At 49.9% G+C, this 21,467-nt stretch overlaps 1 protein-coding gene and 1 long non-coding RNA gene across 2 annotated transcripts in view; one reads left to right on the top strand and one right to left on the bottom strand.

Moving 5' to 3' along the window:
• Positions 1-21,467, bottom strand: part of GALNT13 (polypeptide N-acetylgalactosaminyltransferase 13) — a 308,398-nt gene that overhangs the window by 102,240 nt on the left and 184,691 nt on the right. The gene's annotated exons all lie outside the window — the stretch shown is intronic.
• Positions 5,536-7,266, top strand: LOC135308401 (uncharacterized). Its single transcript, XR_010368836.1, has 3 exons — positions 5,536-6,059; positions 6,271-6,448; positions 7,028-7,266. It is a non-coding gene; the product is annotated as an uncharacterized LOC135308401 (long non-coding RNA).

Below are 21,467 nucleotides of genomic sequence, written 5' to 3'. Positions count from 1 at the left end.
TGACCGCAAGTTTCTTGTCTTTTTGCATTGCTGGAGTAAGGCCAGCTTTTCTGAGCTCACTCAAAGCATGAGCTGTGGCACCTGGACGAGGGGGAGAGTTGGAATGGGTCTGGAGAGGATGAAATGCAAGAAATAGTGACAAAATTATATTTATTGGTGTTTTTTTTTTTTTTATTTCTGTTTATGCATGTTGGTTAAAATACGAGTGGCTGTGAAACATGAACAACTGAAGGCAGGTTTGAGCCCCCGGGTTCAGGGCTGTGGGGATCATCTGAGGGCTGGACCTGGAACTCCTTGAGTGTGTCTGGAAGGCAAAGCTGTAAGGAGCGTGGGGAGTGTTCTGTGTGCAGCTTTGTGGGAGGGAAGGGAGCTGCAGGTACAGGTGGCTGTGATCATGGCAATGCCTTGAAAATCGCCCATTAGTTCTGTCTAATAGGCTTATTCTGAGAATAATGGTTCTGCATATCTTTGGAAGATTCACTCCAAAGTCTCAGCGTTTTCCGTGTCTTGCCTGGAGAAAAATCGCTGCGCTTGAAAATCAGGAATTGTCAGTGAGCGTTGTCAAAACAACTTTATTTTATCAAGTCAAGATAATGTTGAGAGAAGTCTATACCCACTTTAATTGCTTTGACATTCAATTAGCAAGACATTCTACTCCTCTCCAATAGAGTGAGCTTCTGTGTGGCTCACAGGAAAACCCGGCTGGAAAAGCACCAGGGGCTGTGGTGGGGGCCACGTTCCAGCCCAGCTCCTGCTGATGGGCTGGGCATGCCCCACTCCTACAAATTCCCAAGGAACTTCATCCACTGCTTAACTCTCCCATGTTGGTTTTTTTTTTTCCTTCTGCATCTCCCTCGTGGCAATTTAAATCCCGGTTTTTTCCCCCCCCAATCCACCATAAACATAAAAAAACTGATTTTCCTTCAGTCTTTGCTACAGCTGTCGCCACACTTGAAAATTGTTATCGTGTCCTCCCCTAAGTGCTCTTTTTTTAGGATAAACAACCCCAATTCTTTTAATCTCTGCTCAGGTGTCAGGCTTTGCAGGGCTCTGATTAATTCCGCGGCGTTGCTCGAGGTGCATTATGCCGGGTGAATAATGGCCCTTGTCCCCCAGGATAGGTCATTCCTACCCGTGGCCGGATATTTATCCATTTAATCACTGCCCTGGCGGCACCGGCGGCCAGGAGTCCGGGGAGATGGGGAGGGTGAAACCTGATCAATGGCTCTGGGGCTTTGCAGGGACCCTGGCACCCGCTGTGGCCTGGGGTGTCCACTGAGTGACCCCAGCAGTGGCAAACCCCGATGCTCTGCTCCCCAAACCTGGCCTGCAGGGAGCTTTGCTCGCCCTGGGAAGCCTGGAAGGGTTCTAAAGCTCTAAATAAACGGGTTTGTGCCAGCATTGTGGTGGGTGCTGGGGGAGGTTCAGGTGAGAGCCTCTGCAGGTTTGCAGGTGCCCAGGAGCTCGAGGTGTGCTGGAATTAATGCAAATGTCACAGACCCCTCCTCTGCCTGCCCTTCCTCTCCCATCCTCCCCTCCTCTTTCTGTAGGGCTGGCAGCTGAAGGCCACCAAGTTGCAAATATTGCAAATTTTGTACCTTCAAACCCCTGTAACAGTGAACTTAGAGTGGTGGAGCTGCTGCCCTGCTCCCCGTGCCCACAGACCTGCTTTGTGCTAGCTCTGGCACGCTGGAAGCAGCTCCAGTGCTCTTGGATTGCAGGTTTCCCTCTCTCTCAAAGGAAAAAAGGGGGTAACTGCATTTTCCTGCTGGGATGTCTTAGAGATTAACTCACCCAATTAAATATTTGAGCTTTCCAACAGGAGGTGGGGCAGAACAGGAGATGGAGGCTTGGATGCAGTTTCTGCACTCTGTTCCTTGATACCCTTCATATACTGTTCTCACAAAAGCTGAATTCTAGGATTTTAATTTTAAGTTACATTTAAATTTTAGCTTTAACTTGAGGAGACTTAATGATTTGCTTGGATTCATTAGAAATCTGATATTTAAAAAAGCTGCCACAGTTATGCCAAGGAGCAAAGTCAGTGGGTGAATGTTTATGTTGTGATTGGTTTTTCCCCCCCAAATCAGTGAAAACCTGAGAGAAGTGAGATGGAGTAGGAGCTAAAATAAAATGCTTGGGTGTGATTTCTCTGTTTCTTGGAACTGAAATATTTGCTAGGACTAAAGTAAAGTACTACATTTTTTCTTGTTGTTGTTGCATAACTTCAAAACTTTTCTGCCTCCCTGCACATGCAGGGGTGGTTTGCCATGTGGGACCATGGAATGGTTTGGGTTGGAAGGGACCTCAAAGCCCATGGCAGGGACACCTCCCACTGTCCCAGGTGCTCCAGCCCCCGTGTCCAACTGGACACTGCCAGGGATCCAGGGCAGCCCCAGCTGCTCTGGGAATCCCATCCCAGCCCTCCCCACCCTCCCAGGCAGGGATTTCACCCAAATCTCCCACCAGGCTGGGATTTCTCCTCTCTGGTGAGGAATTCTCCTGCTGGGTTGGGATTCCATGAGCTGCAGCTCTCCAGCCAGGGCTGCCAAGGGAGACCCCCAGCTGGAGACCTTCAGTTCCATTCTCCCAGCTCAGGCGTTTTGGGCCTGGTTCTGAAAGGTGCCAAGGGCCTGCGTTGTGCAAAAAGCAGGAAGGAGCGAATGAAATGCCAGACTTGCAGGAAATAAAGAGCAAAACTCTTTCTGGAAAACAATATTTTCTGTTCTAGCTGTGCATGTGTTAAATATTTGATATTCTGAGCTGGAGAAGCCGAATTTGCAAGTGGCAGTTGATACATGTACATATAAAGCATTTGTCTGTCTCCAAAACAAGCCCAGAGAGAAGGATGGGGTGAGGCAGCACGAGAGAAGCATCGGGAGAGATCTTCAGGTTCCAAAGTCTCTCCTTTTAACCCATAAATATTTACACTCCACTTCTCTCGCAACATCTGTTCCCACCGCGCCAAGGAGTAGCCCTGGAACCGTACATCTGACACTAACAGTGAAACTGATAAAGAGTAATAATTAATGGGACATTTGCAAGAAATTAACTGGCTCATTTGCATGTTGAGGCTGTGCCATTTCGGAGCAGGGCTGTTGTTTGTGTGGCGGGTGGGAAGGTGATCCCAGAGAGCTCCTCCTGCAGCGTGGGGGCACTCCCAGACATTTCCCAGGGTTCCAACCCTGGCGTCTTGAAAAGCCATTTGGAGACAGAGCTGTGCTTTTTCTTTTCCTCTTTTGAAATGTGTAAAGCGATGGAATTTCTGGGGTGTAAATGAAGTTGTGTTGAGGGAAGATCTGTGGGGCCGGGTGGTGCTGCAGGGAGGGAGAGGCTGCACTGCAATGTCCCTGTCCTCAGTGAGCCCCAAATGGAAAGGCCACGTCACAGCCCAGCCACTGTGGCCCTGAGGTGATCCAAACTTACTTTTAATTCGTTTTTTGTTTGAGATTATTTTGATTTATGTGCACACTTGGAATGTTGGGACGCATGAGCTCTTCCTCTGGCTGGATTCTCTTTAGTGCCAAGTGTGAGGGGCAGTGGGAAGAGGGAGAAGCCCCAATGGCCTCAGGGGTTTAATGCAGCCTCATCTCGTTGTCTCCACGGGCTCCAGTGCCCTTGGAAGTGACAGACCCCTGTGCTGGCACTGCTGGGGCACCTCCAGGGCTGGGGACAGCTCAGGGTCATCGTGGTGGGAGAGACCCTGAGGGGCTGGAGCAGGGCCAGGGAAGGGAATGGAGCTGGGAAGGGGCTGGGGAATCCCTGAGGGAGCTGGGAAGGGGCTGGGGAATCCCTGAGGGGGCCGGGAAGGGGCTGGGGAATCCCTGAGGGAGCCGGGAAGGGGCTGGGGAATCCCTGAGGGGGCCGGGAAGGGGCTGGGGAATCCCTGAGGGAGCCGGGAAGGGGCTGGGAAATCCCTGAGGGAGCCGGGAAGGGGCTGCAGAATCCCTGAGGGAGCCGGGAAGGGGCTGGGGAATCCCTGAGGGAGCTGGGAAGGGGCTCAGCCTGGAGCACAGGAGGATCCCCAGGGATCTTTTCCCTCTCTGGAATTCCCTGCCAGGAGGGCACAGCCGTGGGTCGGGCTCTGCTCCAGGGAACAGGGACAGGAGCAGAGGGAACGGCCTCAGGCTGGCCCAGGGCAGCTCAGGGTGGGCACAGCAGGAATTTCCCCATGGAAAGGGGCTCAGGGACAGGAACTGCCCAGGGAGGGTTGCAGTGCCCATCCCTGGAGGTGTCCCAGGAACTCCTGGAGGTGGCACTCGGGGCTCTGGGTGGGGATGGGCACAGCTGGGACTGGCTCATCCTGGATGGATTTTCCATCATAAAGGGTTATGGGATTCTGGGATTTGGGTTCAGGCTGCTGGAGCCCAGCTGTGGGCCTGGCTTGGGCAGCAGCTCCTCACAGAGGTATCTCCTGGGGCTCTCCAAAGGGCAGCACCTGGGCTGGCACCATCCCGAGAGCTCCTGGGGGAATGAGGCTGTTGCTTTGCTTGCTTAGAATACTAAAAACCCAACCAGAAGAAAAGGATACTGAAATGCCTGATGCTCTTGTCTTCTCCATAACCCACATTCCTGTGTGACTGATGCTCTGGGCAGCAGATTTCCCAGCTGCAGTTGTGTGTGGTACTCTCCAGGTAAAGGTACCCCTGGGCTGAAACAGGCACTTCCAGGCTTTATCCTATTTATTTTTAATATTTCCCGTCGTGGCTCAGCTTTGCAGTTGTTTTAATGATAAATTGTGGCCACTGTAAACAGAAGTGCTCCAATCATGGTCTCACTGCACGTGTCTTTCATGGCTGTGCTGCCACAATAATGAGGGATGGGAGATAATGACTTAAGGAAAAAGCTCTGGATTAAGTGGGACAGTAAATTAGGCATTTATCTCTCTCCATTGGAAGCCTGTTTCCAGTTCCCTTTGAGGTCTCAGCTGAGCTCTATTTAAAAGTAAACCACGTCGTATTTCACCAAGCCAGCCCACTCCATAGAAATCAGCATATAAGCACTCACATTAAATTACCATATTACCCAGGAGGTCCTGGTTTTCAGGAAGGTCAGAGTTGAGGTGTATTAGCAAGAAAAAATAAGGTTCTACCATTCCATCATTTCACTGTGCATCCAGAGGGTGGAAAATTCCCACTTCCTCTGTGGCTGTGTTTTGTTTTTTCCCTCCTGTGTGTTTTAGATTCGGGTCATTTTTGGCCACAGGAGAAGTGGTGTGTGCAGAAACCACACACCTGCAGCTCTCCCTGAGGGGAAGGGGCTGTCCTGGTCTGAGATCACGGATGTGCCTTTGGCCCTGCATTCCCTCAGCATTCCCTGGGAAACTCGACTGGGGCTGCACTCCTGGCACCCTGGCCCTGCTTAATGTAGAGGGGAGTGGAGATTGCAGGGTGGAGGAAACTGTTCCCCACAGGAGCAAACCCACCACGCTGGAGAGACAAGGAGGCTCCTGAGCCATGGAAGGGCTGGGGTGGGATTTGTTACCCACCAAACGGGGCCAGGATTTGTTATCCACCATTCTGCTGAGCTGGACTAAAGTTGGGCGATGTTTTTGGGGTTTCAGTCCATTTTCCAGTCCTGATTTCAGCCTAATTTGGGGGTTGGACCAGAGGTCCCTTCCAGCCTGAGCTGTCCTGGGGTTCTGTGGTGGCTGCAGTTATTTGGGGGAAACAGGGGGGAATTGGCTCCTGTGTGTGTGGATCCCTGAGGTGATGCTCTGCCCACCCTGTTCCCTGTGTTCCTGGGATCTCTGAGAGCTCTCGTGTTCAGGGCCTGTGGGTCTGCAGAGGGATGCCACGTTGCTCAGTAGTCAGTAAGGATATATTTTTTCTGTGCTGGCAGAAATATCAAAGGATGTCTTTAACCAAGGAATTCTTGGATTTTCCCCTCTGACCACCTTAACTCCCTGCCTGAAGGGATCTCAGGGAATGTTCCTTCTTTCCAGGCCTCCCACTGCCAGCTCAGCCCTCTGGCCTTGCTTTCAATGAGAGCTCAATACTGGCAAGCTCATTCCCAGAAGTTTGTGCTGGAAGTTGATCTCCCAGTTAGTTCCTCCACAGGTCAGAACACCATTAATAAATTGAATTAAGTGTTGAGGCAAAGGTTGGAGGAGGCAGAATCCCAATCAGTATTTTACTTGGCTACAATATTCAATTAAAATATGTAAAAATATATATTTCTGCATATATATTTTCTCTTCGTGGTGTTTTCTCGAACAAATTTTCTCTGACTTGCAAAAAGTAATGCAGAAACATATTCTCAACATTACAGAACCACAGCTGAACCCAAGCAGGGTCAGAGGGGCCAACTTTTGAGGTGTCAGCACCATGGAAATTGATAATCAGGAACAGGAGGCTGATACCATGAAAATATCAATGATTCTAATTGCTGCCAATTCAAGTCCTGACCTTCATTTCTAACAAACTTTGCAGATTAATTCAGACCCGAGGTATTTATACAGCGTGATCTGAACTGGTTTATAACTTCCAATTTTTCAAGTCCAGGATAATGTTGTGGGTGGAACTTCAACTGAGCAGCTCCTGAATGCTGCAGCCACAGCTGGGCCTGCCCAGGGAGCTGTCTTGGCTTTCCCACACTGCTGTGGGACAGCCCAGCCCCGAATCCCAGCATCCCTGGGGCTGGGAAAGCTTCTGAGGCCAAATCCCAACTGTGCCCATCCCCACCTTGTCCCCAGCCCAGAGCCCCGAGTGCCACCTCCAGGAATTCCTGGGACACCTCCAGGGATGGGCACTGCAACCCTCCCTGGGCAGTTCCAGCCCCTGAGCCCCTTTCCATGGGGAAATTCCTGCTGTGCCCACCCTGAGCTGCCCTGGGCCAGGTTAGGGGTGTTCTGTTGGAGCTGGGCTCCTCCCGAGGTGCTCAGAGCCCTGGGCTGAGAATGGAATGGAATGGAATGGAATGGAATGGAATGGAATGGAATGGAATGGAATGGAATGGAATGGAATGGAATTCCAGCGGGACCCAGGTGCTGCCAGCAGCACCTCTGTGCCAGCCTCTTCCCTTCCAGGAGAGGACTCCTCTTCCTCTCTGCATTTCCCGTGTGCCCCAGACCTGAGCTGCCCGCGTGCCCTGGAGTTCCCGAGCTGCCTCTTTGGCAAGATTTACACCCCTAACCTTTCTGCTGGCACCTGGGACTGAACTCTGCTGCTGGAGAGAGGTGATTAAAGCCACCGTGCCCGCTCTGCTTCGCTTTTGAGAGGGGAAGGAACGGCTGTGCCGGAGCCAGGCTCGGGCTCGCTGCTCAGCTCAGCAGATTTTTTAATGTCAACAATTAAGAATTGCCATTAAAGAGTATCACAATCAAAGAGTATCTGCAATCCAGACCGAATTAATGAGGTACACTGAAACCTCCACTGTGTTCCCACGTTCCTGGAGATGCTTCTCCCCCCTCTTCCTTGTGAGCCCACCTGTAACCGGTGCTGCTCTTAGAGGTTTTAAATTATTATTCAGCTTTTGCTCTAAAGATGACGGGTAGCAGAGGCAGTGTGCTGGCAGACAGGGTGTGGGTTGTGGATCTGCAGCACAGCACCCAGACGTGATGCTGAGGGGCTTCCCTGGCACTTCCCTGCCTAAGAGACCTCCAGCAATCAGAAAATTCAAATCAAAGGTGGCATTCCAGGCAAAATGTTCAGTGCAGTGGTTTTATTGATTTCTACAGAGTCGGGGTTTGGTCTCTGTGCTCTCCCTAATTTCTGCACAGGTTGGGATCTCTCTGTTCTCAGCCCCAGCACCGAATGTGTGGCACTTCTGCCTTAGGTGGCACTTCAGTAACTCAGGTGTAAAGCTTAATTCCTGTTTTTATTTAAGAAAATACCAAAGGAAACTCTAGAGGTTTGTTGGGTTTTTTTTTCCATCGTGTGTGATATTCCAGCAGCTCTGCTTGGCACTGGTGACGAGCAGAACTCAGATCCCACTCCTTCTGGGAGGCTGCTAAAGCAGCAATTTCTACCTTGAAATAGTTTTGTTTTGAGTCAAACTGTGTCAGAAAAAATAAAAACCACCCACCAAAACCCAAACAACAACAAGAAGCCCCGACTGCTTCTCCTCGAGGTGTGAACTGCATTTCCAAACGCATTTGAAGCCATTTGCTTTTTAAATTCCTGCCTGTGCATTTTGCCATCCTTGCCGATGAACACAGAGCAGAGTTCTGTGTCCTCTCCGTTTGTGCATTTCTCAGGTGTTTGTCCTGGCAGTGAGTGTCGCTGTCAGGAGTAAATGAGCTCTGCCTGGGAGGTTTTGTTCTCAGAAAAACTTTGTTTGGTGAATTTGTGGGTGGCTTTGTGGTTGTGCTGCTGAGTTCCTGAGGGACGGTGGCATTTGTGGGGAGGGGAGGGGGTGATGCTGGGCAGGACAGCCAGGGGAAGGTGAGCTCAGACTGGGCTCATCTTGGGCATCTTCACTCCGAGGGAGCCGTGGCTTTCATTCCTGGGACACCTCCAAGGTTGGGCACTCCAAACCTGGGCAGTTCCAATCCCTGTGCCCCTTTCCATGGGGAAATTCCTGCTGTGCCCCCCTGAGCTGCCCTGGGCCAGCCTGAGGCCGTTCCCTCTGCTCCTGTCCCTGTTCCCTGGGAGCAGAGCCCGACCTCCCCCAGCTCCAACCTCACAAAATTCCATGGAACGACCTGGCTGGGGCGTGGACCCAAAAACCTTCATGAAGCAAGGTTGGCATTTGGGTAACCGTAATCAAATTTGCATTTGAGTAACTGTAACCAAATGTCTGGATTGGCAGCAGTGACCAAAGTGTGTGAATGCACACCTTGCTTTCCAGGGATCCCTGAACTTAATGAAATAGAGCTGATAATTTATTTTTTTTTTAAGTGAAACATGGGCCACAGCCCATGGGTGAATTTGGACCCAGTGTGGTAGGAGAAGGTTGCAGTCTCATCCCAAAGCTGGCAGACTGGAATGCTTTTTTGAAAGATAGGAAATACTTATTTTATTATCAAAGGATTTTGGAAGAGGGGGGAAAAAAATTTAAAATTGTCTTTCAGCCTTAAAAATTGTGTTTTGTTTCATGTGTGGGCAAATGGAACATGTAGCCAGGCTGGGGATTTTTTTATTATTATTATTTTTTACTCTCCAGAAAGCACTGGCAGCTGGATTGCTCTGATCAATAAAATTACAGCACGGGAGCAAGTCACAGTTTGTCTGCAGGTTCCAATCCAGCTGGAGGGAGGTAATCAATAACTTTGTTTATAATGACATCTAGCTGGCAGCGTGGGGCTGCTGCTGAGCAGCCTGGCCAGGCAGAAGTTGGAGGGAGCGGTGGCGATGCTGAACTCACCCTGTGAGGCTGGCACGGCCAGAACAGCAGGGCAGGGAGGGTGTGGGGGGCTTCTTGGAAGAGAAGGGCTTCATTTTGTCATTTTCTGGTGTTTCTGAAGAATTGCAGCCCGTCCTGTCGTGGTGGTGTTTGTGCCTCCCTCTCCCTGGCAGTGCAGCCCCAGGGGCAGGGAGGGTCCCTGGTTGCTCACAGGGAGCTCTTCTGCTCTTGCCTGGTGTTGTCAAATGCTTTGAAGGGTCCACGAGCTCCTGGGTCTCCTCTGCTCGGCCCTTCTCAGCCTGTTCCTGGGAGCAGATTGAAATCCCCATCTCTGCTTGGTCTGGAGTGTGTGGGGGTGCTGGAACCGATGTTTGAGAGCGTTCTGTGGAGAAAGCAGTGGCATGACAGGGCTCTTTAAAAGGAATTCTGCTTTGAACTATTGCAGATCTTAGGGAAACTCGCAAACAACGTGACAAGCCCCAAAACTCGGTAGTTTTTATCGACGGTGTGGAATAAACTCTCAGCCAAATGCAGGATGTGCGGGGCTGCTGGCCCCTGTGCCTGGGGGCGGGTTTGCTCCTGGTGCCTCTGATCGCGTTTCAGGAAGAGTTTGGGCTGGGCTGTGGCATGATGAGGATGAGGAGGAGGATGAGGATGATGAGGATGAGCCTCGCGTTGGCAGTGCTGGAGGGAGGAGCAGGGCAGAGCATCCCGTGGGTCACGGTGTGCTTTGGGGCTCTGGCGTTCCTGGCAGCCTGCACCGCCCGCTCCGGGCTGCCCTCACGGCCCGGCTGATTGCAGGGGCCTTTTCCCGTGCCAGGGCCGGGCGGCCCCGTGCCAGGGCCGGGCGGCAGGGCGGGCCGGCCCCTCCGGCCGCAGCTGCGGGCGGGCCGGCCCCCGGCGGCTGCCGGGGATGCTGCGGCTCGGGCAGCGGAGCGCGGGGCTCTGACAAGAGATCAATAGTGTCCTCCCGGGCGGGAGCGGCTGCCGGCCCTGTCAGAGGGATGTGTGCCGTAATTGGATCAGGGATGCGGGAGCCATCCCAGCCTCCCGTCAGCACTGTCACAGCTGTCAGATGTCATCCCTCCGTACAGCTGTCACCGCGGGAGGGCCGGGGCTCCTTCTCCCTGCTAACCCAATGCAAATGTCCACTTAGCGGATGAATATTGAAGATATTAGACACTTCTCTATGCCTTTATGCAAAATAAAGATCTGTGTCATCTGTGAATTTCATGGAAATAAGTTGCAATTTATTCACTGTGAGAAAAGTGAAGTGAAGCCTGTAAAAATGAGAAATTATTTGGTTCAGGCTATTAAAAAAAAAAAAAAGAATATTTTCCCAGAATAAACAAAATATGCAGATTTTCTTCTGAAGAGTAAAAACTACCAGCTAAATATATTTCCATGAGAATAGCAGCTTTATCTTAGAATATTTTTCTATGCATATAAAAATTTATCATCTCTAGATATCCTTCCTGCCAGAGAGTGATTGGAGTAAACTTTGATTTCTTGGCGGCGGGGGTGGGCGGGAATCACTATTACAAATTACTGAGAGCTATATTCTTAATATTTGTTTCCCAGTGGCTCAGAGCCGGGCGAGGCTCGCTGATCGGCAGCGCGGGGCTGCTCTGCCGCTGCCACGGGCGGGCACGGAGCCGCATCCCTCGCATCCCTCCGCTCCACAAAGGCGGCGGCTCCGGCGGCAGCGAGCCGGGAGCGCCCGCTTCTGCCCGCTTCTGCCTGGTTGTGCCCGGTTCTGCCCGCTTCTGCCTGGTTGTGCCCGGTTCTGCCCGCTTCTGCCTGGTTGTGCCCGGTTTGTACCCGGCTCTACCCCGGTTCTGCCGGGTTGTGCCCGGCTCTGTCCCGGTTGTGCCCGGCTCTGCCAGGTTCTGCCTGATTGTGCCCGGTTCTGCCCCGGTTGTGCTCGGTTCTGCCCCAGTTCTGTCCCGGTTGTGCCCCAGTTGTGCCCGGTTCTGTCCCGGTTCTGCCACTTCCCGGCCCCTCCGCGCCGGGAAACTTTCGGGAGCGAGTGTCCGAGCGGAGTGACGGCGGCGGGGCTCTCTGTTCGGCTCTGTGCCCGCTCCTGTGGCCCGGAGCGCAGGGCGGTGCCTCGGGCACGGCCGGCATTGCGGGCAGCGGCGGGGCCGGCGGTGTGCGCTGGGGCTGGGCTGGGCTGGGGTCGTTCCCCGGGGCTGGGGTCGTTCCCCGGGCTCAGCCGCTCACCCGCGGCACAGCGGGCTCGGATCTCGCCGGTGGCCCTGGGCAGGGATGAGCTGCTGCCTTATCGCCCCGGGAATTAAAGCCCGACAGCAGCCCGGGCTTTGCGCCGCCGCCGGCACATCCCTGCCCTCGGTCGTTCCCCACCTGGCTGCTCGGCTGTGCCGCATTTATTTCATGGTCCCGGGGCTGCCCCTGTCCGGTGACGGAGCAGCCTCCCCCCGATCTCGGCCGGGTCACCCCAGCGCTGGGGGAGCCCCCTGGGAGCCTTCAGCCCCTTCGCCAGCCCACCCCGGCAGCTGTGCCAGCTCGGAGCCGCTGCCAGCCCCGTCCTTATGGCCGGGTGTTATTTGCAGCACAGGAATAATAATAATAATAATTGCAATAATAACGGTGCCAAGTGGAAGCAGCAGCCGTGGTGGTCCAGCAGGGCAAAAGCGACTCTAAGGGGAACTTAGAGAAGGTGGCCTGAATATTAATTTAAAATGCAAAGTTGTCATTGGTTTCACCGGTGACGGGATCAGGAATTAATTGTTTCCTGACTTGTGCTGTTTGGGAAGTTAAAAACTAAGCAGGCTGTGCTTGACTTTTGGTTGTGGTTTTTTTTTTTTTTTTTCCTGGTGGAATACTGATAGAGCCAGAGGCATGATCCGGGCTCAGGGAAAGCAGGAGGCCGGGTGTTGGCTGCAGCTCTCTTTGGAGCATCCCTGGCTTGGACTGGGTGTCCTTAAAGGTCTTTTGCAGCCTGGAAGACTCTTTGATTCTGTGATCTCCATCTCCACGTGCACCTCTGTGCTCAGCCGTGGTGACAAAGGAAGTGCTTTTTTCCCCCCTTTCCTTTTAAACGTGGTTTATGGCTAATTACATCAGAGATCCCAAACAATCCTTCTTACATTTGCATTAATAAGGTGTCTCACGTGATGCCTACTGAAGGAGGAGTATACATCAAAGGTAGATTAAAGGTTGGTTAGGCATCAAACTATGTTCTGTATGTAAATTTATAGCCATGATGTGCTGTGCAAAGATAGCTCCCCCTCTATTCCTGTGCTCCTAAATAAAATTAAAAATTCACAACTCTGGTTTATGGGATTTTAAATGAATTTGATCTCTCTTTTGGGCAGGGCAAATAAGTGTTTTGTGATGTATTATTTTACAAAAAAAAAAAAAAAAAAGGAAAAAAAAAGACGACCATCGTTCTGGCTCATTTAATTTTGCAAGTGAATGATCTAAGATTAACTACAGACTAGTCAGTGCAGTTTAAAAGCTGAAAGCAATTTTCAGCCATAGATGGTAATGCCACATTTAGTCCACAACCGAATGACTCTAAATGACTGAGCTGCAAGGTCTTTGTATATGACCACAGGGCCTGATAAAGCCGTAGGAACACAGTAAAAGCACAAAAATAGTTCCAATGTATTTGGTGCCATCACCTTAATGAGATTAATACAGACGTGTTCATGTGCCTAATTGGTGATTTTGTTTTAACTGGTAATGAAGGATTAAATCTTCAGGCAACAGGCTCCTCGCAGGAAAGGGGATTGGAGAGAAAAGTTTTTAATTATAGAAGGCAGCTAGTGAAATACACCACTGCAGAGTTAATAATGCATCTTCAATAAAATATAGATTTAATATATAACATATATGTGTGTTTGTTGTGCCTGCCTGGCGAGTTCAGGCAGCGTTGGTTTGGCAGAGAGCGATGGTGCCCAACTCGCCGAGCGGCGTTGGCATCCTTGGGTGCAGAGGAGGGAGAGCCTGGGCAGGCTGCTCCCTTCCCACGCTCAGGAAAACCCAAAAACCCAGCGGGTCCATGGGTTGGGAATGTTCCCTCAGCCCTGCTGCTTCATCTGGAGCAGGGTTTGGGGGCTGCCCCTCCCAGACCCTGTCCCGGCTCAGGGAGCTCCACAGGGGGAAGTTCAGGCGGCAGCTCTGCCCTGCCGGGGCCAGTTGTGAGCAGGGAAATGTTAACACCATTAACCCGCTGCCAAAACACAAACACCCAGCCTGACTCATTAAAATCTAATTACGAGGGGGCAGCTGAGCCTGGGCTCGCCTGTGACTCAGAGGAATCTTGCAAAAGGCACCAACGCAGAAACCCAGCCCCAGCCCAGTGTGGGCCTGGCACATTCCTCGCAGGGAATAATCCTGTCTGTCTCCTGAAATGGCCCTTGTGGTCGTTTGAGTAAATTTAGGGGGTTTTTGGTTTGTTTTATTGGATTTTTCCCTTTCTTACACGTCATGCATGGATGTAGAGCGTGGGCCTTACGGCACTCTTGAGTTGGACTTTCAGTAGAGACAATGGCTAAGTCTTTAACACCTTTGATGGAAGACACCCGTGCATTTTTTAATTGTTTTTTACCTTAAATTGCATTTGAAGATGGTGGGTTTTATCAAGCAAATGGCTTTTTTTTTTTTTTATAAAAGAAAAGTAGCTTCTGAATTTGTCTTGGCAAAAGAGCAGCTCCATCATCGTGTTTTATCACCACTCCCCTGTTATTTGTAAAATCAAGATCCTCTCAATTTTCTTTTGCTTTTGCCACTGAGAGGGGAAAAAAAACCAAAACCCAAACCAAACCCTGAAACATCAACAGCAAAAAAAATAGAGAAAAGATGAACCATCAGAGCATCCTGTAGCAAACCAAAGTCCGCGTGCTCGTCCCATCTTTCAGCCTCTGATGATATATTGGGAAGCGCTTTAAGAGGACTCTGGGAAGCTGCAGGATTCTCCCTTCCCGTCGAACGGAGACAGGAATATATTTTACATTCCCTGTCAGGTTGAACTTTAAGCCATCTCGCCCGCTTTCTGTGTAATTTCAGCATCCAGCCCAAATGGCACCACGCTCCGCTCGGTTCCGGCTGCCTGGAGCCGCGGTGCTCCGGCGGCTCCGGCGGCGGCTCCGGCCCCGCGCCGCATCCCGCTGTCCCCGCGGCGTGTCAAGCCATTACAGCGGGGCCCACAATGTCACCCTGGTCTCAATGGTTCGTCAGCTGAAGGATATGGTTAACAAATGTAAACCCAAACTTCAGAGGAGCTGCTTTTCTGTGCTAAGTGATCTGTATTCCCTGTGAATTTACTTTCCCCTAACCCCGTGAAATTAACAGTACTTTCTGACATTCGACCTCCTGACCTCCCATATAATAAGAATTTAAAAAGCACCATGCATGAGTGTGTCTGTGTAATGCAAAACTGGGAAAAATGACCATGTCACCATTTTATTATACAAAACCTTCTCCATCTCCATTGCATGCTTCATATGTGAGTGCTCGGTTCGGAGTTATTATAAAGAAAAACACAGTTTTAGCCGTAATAACTCACCGCTCCTGACTTTTATAGACAATAAATTGTAGCAAACACACATTGCTGCGGCAGGGCCCCGCACTCCATTAATGCAGATATTTACTGGGATAAGTGTTAAAAATAGGCTGGGGGGAGAGGCCGGAGCAGCGGCGGCTCTGGGGGGCCGGGTGCCGGGGGTGCGGGTGCGTGCACAATGTGTAGGTCTCGAGGTTTAAGAGGCAGAAGCAGAAAAGTGTTATGTGGAAATGATTTTGCAGTTATCAGGCTCAGGGGATGACAGCCTACAAGAGTAAGAACAAGGTGCTATGTGGCTTTTTCTTCACTGTGAAGTAAAGATTGGCAGCTGGAAGTAAGGCTTACAGGCAGACCTGCACACAGGACCTCTTCACCCAGGACTCATAATCACTACTCAAAGGAAAACGCATTTACCAGTAAAAGGCGGCTGTAGCCATCAGAAGTGTGCTTAAAACACCACTTAAATATCACTTTATACGCTATTACTTGCAAACTGTGGCTTGGTATTAAATTATACTTGCATAGGCTTTTGCTTAGGTGCTGATAATGCTTTTGAGGTTGCATTGGTGAAGAAGAATTTAGGCTGCTTTACAAGAGACGTGACTGGAATATCCCCCGGTGCTGACAGTGACAGGGTGAAAAATTGCAGAACTGTACTTTCTTTCCCCATATAGATTGTAATTTTAATTGTCATTGTGGCCCTTCTGTTTTAATTATGGGACTTCTTTGATATATACCAGGACATCGTATTGAATGAAAATATGGTGCTATAATAGTCTCTTTATAATTAATGACCACATGTAGATCTTGGTGCATAAAAGGAAAGGAATAAATGAACAATTTATTTAACTAGGTTTTGGATTTCTTTCTGTCTTCCAGTGAATATAAAATGATCCTGGGGCTTCTGAGGCTGTTTGATGTAAGAACTGCACTGAATAGCTAATAAAATTACATTGGTGTAGATTACTAAACATATTAGGTGGTTTTATTTAAAAATGTTCCCATTACGGATGGTAAATTTCCCCTATTTACCGCGTTAGCCTCCCTGGGCTCCCGATTCCGAAACAAACGAGCGTTTTCTTTTGTTTATTTGCGAAAGCCCTTAAAAAAATTAATGCAGCTCTGGCTGGCGGGGGCAGCAGGGTGGCAGGTGAGCTCTGACGTGGGCTGCAGGTACCAGGCAATTTGTGCATCCTCCACAGGCTGCGAAGGGCCCTTCCTCCCCCCAACTTCTGCCTTCAGAACAGGGTGGATTCCTGTTCTATTAATTTCTGGCTCAGTAACTCGTCCTGCGTGTCCAGCCTTACGCAGGGGTGGATGTAGGAAAACAATAAAAATAAAACCGACTGGTGATTTTGGGGTTTTTTTCCCCTGATCCAGGCAGGGAAGTGGGGCGGCCTTTGTGGGGTGCCAGGCGTGGGCCCCGGCTCCATCCCGCCGCTGTCCATTCCCGCAGAGCGGGCGCCTCTGAAACGCAGACATGTTTGTCCAGTGTCTGTCAGCGGAAAAGTAGAAAATATCCCCTGACAAGCTTCTGCTAATTTTATTGCGGCGCGGCGCAGCGTGCACGCAGCCGGGGCGGGCGGCGGGGTTCAATCGCCGAGCAGCAGCGAGCGCGATCGGCAGAGACAGCCACTACCCTGGGGTCAGCCGCGACCATGCCACTTCCATGTGATGTCTACTTGGGGTGATGGTGTGTAAATAAACGTGGGGAATTGCAAATCTTGTCATGGCCACGCAGAGCAGCTCAAGCATTTAAAGATGGTTGCCCGCAAACCTGACTGGGAGGTGGTTGCTCTGTGTGGTGGCTGAGGAAAAACTCCCCTCTGCGCCCGAGTCTTCTCCTGGCTGACATCTCGGGGAGCACTGACCCAGCACGGCATCGCTGAAGGGATTAATCACCAAATTGTTTCTCATTTTAGCGGAAAGTAAAGAAACTGAGCGCGCTCCAATATTGGTCTTTTAAAGCCGGGCTCTGCCGGTGCCGGCTTTGTATTTATGTTATCTGACTTGATTTATTTGTTTTTTAAAATGAGGTGAGGAATCTTAATGTCCTACTGTTTAATGAATTTGGGCGCATTAAAGTTCCATGAGGTCTTTTCATTATTATGAACTTTGCTAATGTTAGAAAATAAAATATTATAGAATTCACATTTTCTGCTTATGAAGCTAATTTTATTTAAATACTCCTTACAGTGGTCATTAAAACACACTTAGATTTTGCTGCCTTCGACCAGTCAGATGTATTTTTTGCCAGTTTTACATTTACACATATCTGTTTTTCTGTTACTTTTCCCACATGACAATTACCTTTCATTACAAATTTATAAAATCATTTACATTTGAGCAGTTTAAATGTTTCTGCTGACATTTTGTAACTATTACCCTCTCCTAGAATGGCATATGTTCAGGCAGTTAATAAAAAATTAAATGGAATAGCACTAGACAAGGTGAAGCTTTGTATCAGAGTGTTCTGCACATTTCTGGAAATACCATCTTTGTGTTGCAAACTGTGAAGTGAGGTTAGGGCTGTGCCAATATGTGTATTTGTCAGAACTGTCACAGAGTCCATGAACCAGCCAATCACTCCGCTCTTAATTAGACAGTTACACTGGGCTTTTTAGAAAGCATCCTCATGTAAAATGGTGTCTGAGCTTCCAGAGAGGTGCGGGGAGCACCGGGGGCACGGAGCAGCAGCATCACAACACCTCCTCCCCGGGTGAGGCAGAGTTTGCAGCTGCTGGCTCCTTGTCGAGGGATGGAGACTGTGGATTGCAGGAATCCTCCCGGATTTTAAGCAGGGAATGTTGTCTGAGACCTGTCTGAGACTGCAGGGTGTGGGGGATTTAGGTGCTGGGGTGTGCGTGGCACAAAAAAATGAGAGTGGCCACTTAGGAGAAATAAAATTAGAGGAAGGTGTGCCTGGGCTTGCCTGGGGGCTGCTGGGCAGCGTGTGCCCGTGGGAGGCTGGGGAAGCTTCTCTGAGCCATGTTGTGGCTCTCAGGAGCATCTCCTCCTAAACCTGACCTGGCTCTGCAAAGGTACCCACAGAATATTCCACCAAATGCAGAATCTGTAACCAGGCTCAGACTAAAGAAAGCAAAAAATAGGGGTGAGAATAATCCTGCCTGCCTGCCGTGTTTCAGTTTCCTTTTTAGTTCTGGATCAAAAAGCATTTGGGATTTTTTTTTTCAAACAAACCCCAAAATTGCATTTCTCCATTTCTGACCGAATGTGCAGTTTACAGCTATATCATAATCCTGTGTTTAAACATGAAGTTCACAAAGATCCTTTTAAAAAACACACGTAGATTTGCACTGCTAGGAGGCAGGGTTTGCCTAATAAGTGTGGAGTGGCCAGGAGGGATTATTAGTGTTTGCCACGAAATTCACCTTGGGATACGCCTGGGATAAGTTCCTTGGCTCCTTATTTAAGCAAAGCAGGGCAATATTGAACTCAGAACACAGGAGAAATTCCATTTCCTCTCTGGCTATGCCCACACTGCTTTGTTTCCCAGCACGAGTGCTTCGGCGAGGCAGGAAATATTCCTGAAAATCCACGATTCCCCCTCTGCTCAGAGCAGGATATTCGCTGTGGGGCAGCTTGGAATGAGCTGTTGATGGCCATCAAAACCCGGGCAGTTGAGCAGGAACAAGGAGCTCTTGTGGGGTCCCCGACGTGCAGCCCAAGAGGGGGGTTCAGCTCCAGCTCTGCTAGCAGAGACATCAGGGGCCGGGCCAGACTTGGAGGAACAGGATGAGGAACTAGTTTGGGGTGACTGGCACGGCTGATCCCGGTGTAAATCGTTATTCCAAAGGCGTCTCCGAGAAGTTTTAACAGTCATAGCAGATTAACCTTGCCTGGGCATTGGGAGGCGAGTCAGCTGATGAATTTACATGCAGCCGGATGAAAATGCTATTTGGAGAGAGATTGAGAGTTTATTTGATTAAATCCCTTTCTCCAATACCTTGACCTCTTTCTTGTGAAATAATCAGAACTGTTTAGCAAGAATATTCTGGCATTAATAATAAATTGCTTTGGAGCAGGTTTTTCCTGCTCTGGACCCAGCCCGTCAGTGCCCATGCTTTTGGGGGGACGCGGGGATGCCGCCGTGCGGAGCGAGCGCTGCGCGGAAAGGGCTGAAGAAACACATTTTAATTTTTCTTCTGGAATTTACAGTTGGATGGACAATTTACAAGCCAATGTATTATTTAGGAAGTGCATTCTCCTGGCACATCTACCGGCAACTCTTGTTTTTCGTGCCTCGTGGATGGAAATGAGGAGGGAAAGCTGTGCCTGTTGGGTGGGTCACAGGGTCACCGGCACGAAGGGTGGTTGCATCCAGGGGAGGGAAGGCTGAGAGGGGATCTCATCAATCCACACAAATAACTCCAAGGGCTGGCACAGGAGGGTGCCAGAGCCTTTCCAGTGCTGCCCAGTGACAGGACAAGGAGTGATGCCCGTAAAATAAAGCACAAGAAGTTCTGCCTCATCGAGGGAGGCAGAGCCCCAGAGCAGTTGCCCAGGGTGGCCATGGAGAGTCTCTGGGGACATGCCAGACCCACCTGGATGTGTTTCTGTGTCACCTGCTCTGGGTGACCCTGCCTTGGCGGGGGGTTGGACTGGGTGATCCAGAAGCTCCTTCCAGCCCGAACAATTCTAGGACTCCATGGCTGATTCTGGAGGGTGTGGAGACTCATTTTGTTGTTTTTTAACTCTTAACTCAACCAGCTCTGGGTGGTTTATTTTGGAAAGGGTGTTTGGCAGTCGGGATCTGGGGCCACAGCAGTGATTTTAAGGCATTCCTTGACTTCCAGTCAACGAGACCAGCATGAGCACTCGTGGGCAGGGAGCTCTTACCTGAGCAGGGGTGTGTGGAGCTGCTTGAGGTGCCCCAACGCTGGTGCCAGAGCTCCCTGAGACACCTCCTGGCACTGGCAGCGCCATGCAGTGACAGGATCTTGGCTCCCAACTAAATATAGCTTCGTTATAATTTGTTTCTTAATAACCCGCACTTCACCGTAATGTGTAAAATGCTCGGCTCCAGAACAGCCCCATGCCAAAGCTGTACAGTAGCTCATTTGCATTGAGCAATTATATTATATTACAATATATTAAGCTGCAGAAAACCTAATCTAACATGATAATTTCAAATCATAATTTACAGTGCTTTACACGGAGCATACAAGGCAGGTTACAATAACACGTTGCCGTTCCACAGCAGCCAGGGAAATTATTTACTCATCTATTATTTCATTTTCCAAAATGTTCTGGGTGCATTTCATTTCATTTATTTATTTATTTATTTCAGTCCTATTTACTGAATTTTACACTGGATAAATAATAGTTTTTGCTTATTTATTTCAGTACTATTTACTGAAATTTAGTGACTGGCGTTTTCTCTAATAAGGATTTAGGTGGAGTATTTGCATTAAATGGGGAGTGGTTTCTGGAAAGGAAGGCTGTTCCAGCTAGTGTAGGTTTATCCAGATATTCTTTGCTGCTAAAAACAAAAGGAACAGAGGAGGGCCCCGTGCTTTAAGGACTTTATCCAGGTTGTGACACAGCATTTGATGAATCATTTAATATGCAGCTCGTGACGCAGAGTGTCAACAGCTGGCTCCTGTTGCAGCCTTTGTTTGGATCTGGCTCCCAGATAAACTTCAGGGAGCAGCAGCCTGGGGCTCTCAGTGCTCCCAGTCGCTCCAGTATGGTGATAAGCTTTGTCAAATGTCTGCTCTTTCAATCTAGCATGAAGAATCCAGAATTAAAAGGAATATGGGTTCCTTAGCTGCTGATTTAGCAGTTAATGGTTTAATTCTGGTGAAATTTATTCCTCCAGGTAGCAATATTTAATCTGAGTGGGTATTAAATACTGGGACTGAGTTTGCAGCATGGAGGGGAGCAAGGGGCCTGTTTCAAGTAGAGAATCCAAATCTTTTACATTCAGCACAGAAAGGAGGAGACTGAGGGGAGGTCTCATAGTGGTCTTCAACATCCTTATGGGGGGAAGTGCAGGGACAGCTCCAGTCCCTGCTCTGACAGGGACAGCCCCAAGGGAACAGCTGGAGCTGAGCCAGGGCAGATTTAGGTTGGATTTTGGGAAAGCTCTTCCCTCAGAGGGTGCAGGGTACTGCCAGGCTCCCTAGGGAATGGACACATTCCCAAGGCTGCCAGAGCTTCAGGAGAGTTTGGACAGCACTGCCAGGGATGCCCAGGGTGGGATTTTGGGGTGTCTCTGCAGGACCAGGAGCTGGATCCATGATCCCTTCCAACTCAAGATATTCCATGATTCTGTGGCATTATAAAGACCAGAGGGAGAATCTTTTTACCTTCTATAACATAAAGCTCCTTGTTGCTCTCATCCCTCCCTCCCTACTCAGAATTGTGGAATGGTTTGGGTTGGAGCTCTCATTGCACACCCCCACAATTGCAGTCCCAGCAAATCAGTGCTTGGGTGTAGATGTGTCCCATCCATGTCTCAGCAACAGAGCCCAGGAAATGCCTGAAAATAAGAGAGCTTTAAGTTTGGGGTTGTTTGGGGTTGTTTTAGCTTTCAGTTTAAAAGCACACTGGTACAGCCACAGTTTGCATTGGCATGGGGTCCACCTCTCTGGAGGGGATTTTCTCTGGGAATTAGTCCCTGATAGAA

This window comes from Passer domesticus, chromosome 10 (assembly GCF_036417665.1).
Source record: "Passer domesticus isolate bPasDom1 chromosome 10, bPasDom1.hap1, whole genome shotgun sequence".
NCBI lineage: Eukaryota > Metazoa > Chordata > Aves > Passeriformes > Passeridae > Passer > Passer domesticus.
Note: the sequence above shows the minus strand (reverse complement) of the source record. Positions and strands in the feature narration are given on the sequence as shown.